General features: G+C 45.2%; 1 long non-coding RNA gene across 1 annotated transcript in view; it reads left to right on the top strand.

The window, feature by feature from the left end:
• The first annotated feature begins 246 nt into the window (after nucleotides 1–246).
• Nucleotides 247–8,158, top strand: part of LOC119399320 (uncharacterized) — a 46,753-nt gene continuing 38,841 nt past the window's right edge. The window contains exon 1 of the long non-coding RNA XR_005184789.2: nucleotides 247–400. This is a non-coding gene — a long non-coding RNA (uncharacterized LOC119399320). The remainder of the gene's footprint in view (nucleotides 401–8,158) is intronic.

Raw genomic sequence — 8,158 nt, forward strand, 5'->3', positions numbered from 1 at the left:
TGTTTTATTCAAACGCGCGTTCTCGTATCTTGAGCAGCTTCATATAGTTCACATTTTCGGCAAACGCGTCATCATCGTTGATTTGCATCGCAGCTTGAAGAAACGGTTTTTTCATGAATGCACAAATATTAACAAATTTATTTCTTAGAATTGGAGTCAAAGCGCTGCAAGGGAAGAACAAAGGCCTAAGCAAGTAGGAGGCAAGGTGTTGTAAATGATATTCCAGGCAGCTCAGGAGCGCCTAATATAGCCCACATCTGGCTGCAAAAAAGTGAGAACGATAAATTATGTGTATTGTATTCCAGTCGGAAACGAATGCTCGCTTGTGAGAAAGTTCGAGAAACATTAAAGACCTCGAGTTACGGGGTGTTTCTGCAGCAGACAGAAACATTGCGTGCAGGTGAGTGATTCGTGTTTACATCTATCTATCTATCTATCTATCTATCTATCTATCTATCTATCTATCTATCTATCTATCTATCTATCTATCTATCTATCTATCTATCTATCTATCTATCTATCTATCTATCTATCTATCTATCTATCTATCTATCTATCTATCTATCTATCTATCTATCTTGTTTTGTAGTCATCAGTGGAGAGCACAAGATCAATGGGTAAGTTGTGGATTGATAATTGATGAAGGCCCAACCGAGGCATTGCCTTGAACAGAAAGATTTTTTGAGACAGCACATCCTTTCTGCCATGACTCACCACACGCACGCACGCACACACACAGATATACTAAAATCATTTAATCTTAAAAGCTTAACATAAAACATACAGGTACTGTGTAAACTTGCGCGAATGACAAGCGCTTTCTAGCTACTAAACTGGTTAAGTCGGGTAGTTTTAAAGGTTCATGAACCACTCCTCCGTATTAGTTTGAAAACACGTGCCTCAGAAAGCAGACGCGGCTATTTTCAACTCAGCCACCTCAGGAGCTACCTGTTGGGTAAAGCGGAAAGTGTGATCAGCGGCCTGGCCGCAACTAACGAAAGTTATAGCACAGCTATACATCTCAAAGAAAGATTCGGCCATAAGTCGCTGATTGTTAACGACCACATGCGCCGCCTTCTAAACCTACGTAAAGTCCGTTCGGGTGAAGATTTAGAAGGGCTTCAAAGGTTGTATGAAGAGGTCCAAACCCGCATGAGATCCCTTCATAACCTTGGTGTGGAAGACAAAGTGCGCTAAGTATAACAGAGCACCATTTCTTGCGGAATATTCTGTATTATAGCTGTCTTTATTAGTATTCGATATTCTTTGTCTTCGATACCAAGGTTAAAGGGGCCCTGCAACACCTTTCTTTGTTATATTGGAATAGTCTCGTTATTGACGTATGACTCTTCACGAGTCATATGCCGCAAAAATTTTTCGAATCCGTCAAGTCTAAGTGGTGTTACCAAATTATAGAGATCACGTTCCACAGCTTTCTCCCTCAACTCAACGCCGCGAGCGCGCGGAAAGCTGCGCAGGTCGTGAAGGGAGGGAGGACGGAGGTGCGAGGAGGCGCCGTCAGCGCCGGCTGCATTTTTTCTTCATTTTTTTCTCTCTGGCGTTTTGGGCGCAACCACGTGGTCTGTGGCGCCACTTCCGGTCGGCATGCGCGGTCGTCGTCGAGCGGTGTATCGCACCGTGTATCGCGCGTGCTTGGAAACTGTGAGTTAGTTTGGTAATGCTGTGTGTGCACCTCGAACTGCCGTAGTGTTTTCATCGCTCTGCCAACCATGGACGCAAACCTGCGTGCGCGTTTGGAACGAATGACAGCTGAGATGGGTTTCGACCCACACTCCGATACACCGCCTCGTCGCACTGCTCGCGCTTGAATCGTATTCAACACGACAAAGCTGCGTGCACCCTTCTCCCAGTGGCGGTACTTCGATGCTGTTTGCTCTTCGAATGCGGGCGCACAGCGAGTGCGGGCTGACAACAAAGAACTAAAGACTAGAAGAAAGGATCGTGGGGCATCGGGTCGGCGCGGACCCATCCCCCGGCTGTCTGCAGCTACTGTGAAAATGCGAGTCTGCTTGGTTGCTGTGCCGCGGTTTCTCGGGAACCTGAGACTACGGGGAGGATACGCCGAGGTACGGCTCGATGACATACTGAACAGAGAGCGAACGGGACCTCTCGCCATACAGCGAACACAGGTATCCTAAGCTTGCCGGCGCCAGCATTGTTATTGGTGAAATGCTGCACCGCTGCCTCGGTCGGTCGCGAGAACGTGCCGACGATCCAGTTTCCAGCTGACGAGGCAACACTCGAACGGCTGCCACTCTCAACGGCAACCGGCGATGGTCAAAAGCACAGAAGTATTCACGATTTCGGCACTGCGCATGGTGAAGAAAACGCAACCACGAAACTACGAGCAGACGAGCAGTCGGTGAGACCGGAAGTGCTAATAGTAATGTTTGTTCGGTGTTTTAACGGCATAACACAATATAAACATACATATTATCTACTTATTGAACTCAAAATTAACAACGAAGGTAATAATGAGGGTGCTATCGTGATTAAAACATCAGCCAATGGTGGAACTGCCGACAATCGCGTCATATATTGCGGACTAATACATCATTTGTCGAGAGAAGAGGGAGCGATTTTCAGCTGACTTTGAGAATTTATTGTAAATTCCAGGCCGCTCGCTTCGCTATAATATTTGGCTCGCGTGTTCTCGGGAGCCTCGACTACCGATTGGCAGCGCTTTTTGACCCTGCTCAAAAAGTGTTGCAGGGCCCCTTTAAGAAGGGATCTCATGCGGGTTTTGACTTCTTCATACAACTTTTGAAGCCCTTCTAAATCTTTACCCGAACGGATTTTACGTAGGTTTAGAAGGCGCCGCATGTGGTCGTTGACAATCAGCGACTTATGGCCGAATCTTTCTTTGAGAAGATGTATAGCTGTGCTATAACTTTGGTTAGTTGTGGCCAGGCCGCTGATGACACCTTCCGCTTTACCCAACAGGTAGCTCCTGCGGTATTTTATTTGTTCACCTCTGCGAGATGGCCGTTCTGATGAATAGTGGACTCAAACTGATCCCAAAACTCAGGCCATTCAATTGGGTCACCATGAAACTTCGGTAGATCGAGCTTAGGTAGCTTAATCTGCGCACGTGCCTGATGAGATGATCGTGAGATACGCGCGTAGCTACAGCTTGAGGAGAGGATAAAATGCGTTCAGCGTGGGACTTTGCAAGGACAATAGAATCTTGATATTGCGCGACGCTGTTAATATCATCCTGAAGGTTATCGTCCGTGACATGCTGTTCTATTTGGTTGTCAAGGTCCGTGAGCATCGTTTCCTGTATCTTCAATAGATTAAGATGATCGGTTAGCTCATTAGTGGGCGTTGGTTACGGCCGCATAAGAGTCGTCATGTCGTTGATGATCCTGGTGACCGAAGCTCGAGCGGTAGCACGTTTCCGTCGTAGCCTTTCCATGTCGTCACGTCGGGAATCGAAGGGCCGTGATGACGTGGATCGTTCTTCGTTTCTCTCCCAGCGTCGTCGCGTTGATCTCGTCGATCGGCCGTCCTCTTCACGTAGCTTCGTTCATCGTCAGAGGTCTTCAACTGTCATTCTTATCCTGGTCACGGCACCATACTCTTGAAAACCAGGAAGCGGAGCCGAAGTAGAGAACGTCTTGTTTATTTGACGCTGGGTAAAAACTGAAAATGGAATGCGGGCGCGCGCTCAGGCTCACGTTCGCTTGCCACTTCTTCATCTACTCTCCTCTTGACAACCATGTTATTTAACATACTGAGCGGGACAGTACATGAAAACAGCTTGCGGATACACTTCCAGAGGGAAATTGATTGTTACAAACACCCATGAAAAGCTACATTTTGTAGGCCTGTCTAATGCTCACGCGAGCTCTCTCTTCATGTAAGCACTTTCCTTTATTAAGAAGCTATCGAGGATTGGCGGTCGCATTCCTCGTGTTTCTTTTCGAGGGCAGAAACACGTATTTTTTGCTGCGATCGCAGCTGGTATTCTGACGTATTGGTCGTATGTGTAGAGATACGTACGTACAGATATATTATACTGGCATCCTCCCAAAACAAAGAATTGTAGTGTCGTCCGTCTGTTTAGGCACAGCTCTTATTTTAGACTTCCCCTTTGTACAGAAATTTGTACCATGGAAAATAAATAACTTATTTTCATTTCTTACATGCGTTTCCAAAATTTGGGCTGCATAGAATACATTTACCGGAATCTTTAGTCAATGTGCGCCATTTTTTGTTCTAGATTGTTTATTTAAATCGGTTACAACTCATCCAGCTATCCTGTTTTGCCTGGCAAAGATTTTAACAGTGGCGTCGGTTGGCACACGCTGCGCCTAAATAAAACAGAACGCTCTCGGGTGTTTTCTTCTGCCCCAGTCAAACTGAATGGGTCTCCCGAATAGTTAAGGACCTTCTAGAACTTACGGGGAGACAAACGATGTTGTTGAAATGTACAATGACGCATTTTAACGCTAACCATTTTCGCCGATGGAATAGCGGATATTCATAATGCTTGGTGCTCTGGCAACACTGGGCGCGTCCGCCATTTTTGTTGGGCGCCGTTGTGGAATCGTCTGCTAGCGTCTCCATAAGGAGAGGCCATAGAGAGGCTGAGCGGCAGTCATTGGCGGAGCTTTCGGACCACGAAAATACGGCTATTTCTTTCGTCGTCCAGCGCCGAACGGTCAGTGAACCTCACTGTACCGCCACAAATCGACGAGAACGCAATGTCGAAGCTCTGCGCGCTTCAAAACTCATCCGGACGGCAGCTGCACGAGGCGTATCGCTTGGCAAAGCCGAACTGCTGTTCTCTAGTTTGCGTGTGCTTCCGATCTGAGGTAAGCGGTCAAGAAAAAGTGTTCATTGCAGAGGAGATGTGACTCTCAAACTTCTAAGATAACCTTGCACAGCAATACATCTACATTGTATTCCCCACTGCGATTACAAACGCGCGTTAGATATCGAAACCACGTTGTTTCTGCGCGACCTGTGCAATGCTGTGTTGCGTTCCTCCACTCATTTCTTTAGCCACATGTATCTCTACACCCTTCGCAATAGCGTGTGTCGTATTTTTTCGCAATGAACAAGGCACGGACATGTGCATGAGCGGTGCGCCGCAAACCGAACAAAATACTGATCGCGCGTTTCAACTGTGTACAGAGAGAGCGGCCCGAGTACGGCTGTTTTAATGCACACTGGTTGTTTATAATGCCTTGTGGTCGTTATCTATCGCGCGGATTTAGTACTGTCGTTCTGTTTTTCTTGAAAGCCATACGTGTGCGCTCACTGACATATCTTTTTAAAATATTGCGCTCTTGGCTTTTGCATGCCACGCAGGCGTGCATTATCGCGCGCCGCGCGCTATTGCGGACAGCGTACAAGCATACAAGTGCCCGCGATCCGCGGGAAGGTGAGCACGATGATCTGCCCGATCCACCTATCTACCGAACAAACAGCTCCACCTGTAGTACGGCTCTGTAACTCGCTCGGTGTTCGCAGCGCACGCTAACCGAAGGAAGCAAAAGAAACATAAAAGCTGAGGGATAAGGTGGTGTAAAGCGATCGGCAGACGCGGCGTGCGGTCTGTGTACTTCGGCGCACACTGCCTTGCGAAGCTTGCAAAGGGATGGCTGTGTGGATCTTTGCGATCGGGTCTTTAGTGGCGGCACTGATTTACCGCGGATGCGCGCAGCAGCACCTGTGGCACTGCCTATACACGTTTATATACGTAAATCTACGTAAACGCATTGCTTTCGTCGATCTGCAACACCGATAAGCTAATGTTGGTCAATTATGCTCTTTCGCGCGCGTGCGACGTCGGCCCTCTGTTTTAAAGTGCATATATCGTAATATATTGTTCTGTAAATGTAGCTTATGTTGCAGGCGAGCAACTAAATTGAACGGAGAAATATGAACTAAGGTTGAAGAGAGCTTTTGCGTGCGCCGGTCATTTCCGAACTTAAACACAGTGCAGATCTTGTTGACGAAGCAAGTTCGCATTTTTCTTCGTTCATTTAACTGATAAATTCCATTAAAATTAATGCTACCTTGTTCCTGGCATTGTCAGCTGGCGTTGTCAGCCCTTAGAAAAACTTTTACCAACCGTCAATAGACAGTTTATTGGGAAAAGGCGATAGAACCTACCGACGGTATATTGAAAGTCGTAAGACCGTCTTATATACCAGCAACCAACATTTCGTCGACTATTGGCCACCGATAACCAATAGAAATATCTTTATTAACTTTCAATAGACGCTAAATGAACGTTCAATTGAAAGTTGGTACACCGTTTTTAAACGTCTTATATACCAGCAACCAACATTTCGTCGACTATTGGCCTCCTATAACCAAATGAAATTTCCTTTATAACTTTCAATAGATGCTGACGCAAGGTTAAATTGAAAGTTACACTGTTTTTAAGTGTCCTAAATACCTGTTACCAATGTTTCGTTGACTATTGGTCATTGAAGCTTTGTTGATGCACCTTGCCTAATGGAGATTATTCTTACTTTAGGAGAACGCCCGAATGTAAATGCAGGCACTTCCGTAATGCATGCCCTAGTCACCCTGGCTTACGTTATGGAAGGGCCTACACTTACACTTGGCCATCCTCCCAAAGTGGGATGATCTCAAGCAGGAAATATAGCTGTAATAAATGTTGTTGTATTGTGCAATAAAGCTTTTCATAATGTAGTTCTAAAACACATCACATACTTAACATTGTGTTAGGTACAACAAGCACTGTTTAAAGTTTACTGTTAACTTTAAATTGCATGCAAAGTCCAGAAATGTTCACACAGGAAATATTTCGACAGTGTGCCAGCGCATCTGAGTAAACATTAATTATATTGACGCCTGAAGTTAGTGACTGAAGTTCTGATGCATGTTACAAAGTTCCTGTCCAACTGACCAAAATAAGTGAACACAATCTTCAAAGCAAGATGTTTATTTTTAGCAAAACATGTCTTTACATCTTTAACTATTAGTGTCTTGATATAGCACAGAATTTCCAAAAAGCTACTTAATCCGTAAACTGCTTACGGCGTGGCAAGACGACAATACTGAGGAAAAGATAAATAAAAGTTTATTGTAAGATAATCAGATGTATATATACGAGGTGTAGTCAAAAAGTAAGCGACTTTTGCTATCTCTCCCACTAGGGTTTAACACTGCTACACTCGGCGACAAGTTTTCTTGACAGCACTGTGGAAGCTAGAGAACCGAAATGCATGCCTGCTACCAAGCTAAAAAATAGTACTTAAGTTTGCTGATAATTTTCTCATTTGGCTTGCTGAAATAAATGCTGCTTTATTTATTATGATACTGAAACAGTGGCGGAAAGTTGAAGGTAAAATACAGTTATTGCTCACTTGCAAGAACGCCTTCCTGTTCTTTCCATTTTTTAGACAGCACCACCTTTTCAGGCACGCCCGTTTCTAAAGTAAACAAGGCATCCATGACGTAGTGGGTCAGTGTGCGGCCGCAAACAGCGCTGTTTATTTTTCCATGAAAAATATCTCGAATATGAAACAGAATGTACACTGAGCGATAGAAATGTCTCTCCCATTCACATTTTTCGTGTATATTTTTATAAACACGTGAACGATGGAGCGAGCAAAACCGAAATCAGCCGCAAGCTGCTGTACTGCTTGCGGAGCAACACGAATGTGCGGAAGCCTCGGCTCCGTAGCCTGGCTCCACTGGTCGAGATAAGTTGTCACCGAGTATAGTATCCACCGCTGGATTAGTGTCATCTGCAACACCTCTCTGGAATGTGTCACTCTTATTTCGCTTTAGTCGAGTGTAGCAGACCGTTGAAGAATGGCAGCCCCATTATCGACCTTCACCGGGGAGGAAATGAGGGCAGTGATTCGCTATGCTCTGCGGAAGGTGTTAAACCTGCAGAAATTATTCGTCAAATAGAAGCTCATTATGCCGACATTTCTTCATTACGAGCAAGATGTCCGAATTGATAGTGCGTGTCGAACATGGAATAACTTTATGTGACGTGGAAAGATCGAGCAGATCATCGACGTTTGAGGGTATCGTTATGGAAAACAGACAATCACAGCGGACGAAATTGCCAATACTTTACATAGTAATTTGGTTCAACGTATTCCATCCTAAAAAACGAGCTAAATTTTCTTAAATTGTG

This window comes from Rhipicephalus sanguineus, chromosome 7, assembly GCF_013339695.2.
Source record: "Rhipicephalus sanguineus isolate Rsan-2018 chromosome 7, BIME_Rsan_1.4, whole genome shotgun sequence".
Lineage (NCBI taxonomy): Eukaryota > Metazoa > Arthropoda > Arachnida > Ixodida > Ixodidae > Rhipicephalus > Rhipicephalus sanguineus.